Source organism: Elaeis guineensis, chromosome 1 (genome assembly GCF_000442705.2).
Source record: "Elaeis guineensis isolate ETL-2024a chromosome 1, EG11, whole genome shotgun sequence".
In the NCBI taxonomy this organism is placed as follows: Eukaryota; Viridiplantae; Streptophyta; class Magnoliopsida; order Arecales; family Arecaceae; genus Elaeis; species Elaeis guineensis.
In genome coordinates, this window is record NC_025993.2 from 5,086,039 (window position 1) to 5,086,715 (window position 677).

The window sequence follows — 677 nt, forward strand, 5'->3', positions numbered from 1 at the left end:
GAAAGCATCAGAGAGCCTCCCACCTACTTACCTGATCAATCTGGTCTATTGAGTTTTGAGTTTGGATTGCTTAATGATGTAGACACTACACATGCCTTCCTTCTTGATAAGCCAATATCATGTCAAGAACTATAATGAGTTTATTGTGCAACTACAAGGCTTATTATGGAGATTGATGTAGGACTATTTTAGTGCATATTTAATGCTTACAGTATTTTGGATATGTTGCTTGAGCATCATTCAGATATGACTGTATGAAAATGAAGGATCTAACTTAACTAAAACATTATAGTTTATTGTGCAACCACAATGCTATGAATATTTTAGAGGTAGGAAGATGCTGAGAGTTGCATGAGATGCAATTGAAAAGAAGTTTTCTACCTTTAAACTCATAAAGGTTTGTTGTGCAACCACAAGACCTTTTGTGAGGAATTAGGATCTCAACCCCACAAAAAAAATCAATAGGATTTCTCATTTATCATAGGAGAGGGGTATGATATTCGATAAAATAATGGGAGTAACAATTAGATAAAAGACCTAATCTAGTTGTGCATATCATCATGAGTTATTCGCTTATATTGGTTTTTTGTTATTGTAAATTAATCTGCATAATGGCATCCTCACTTTCACTGCGTGGCATACTTGATGCCAACAAGTTGACGGATTCAATTATGTGG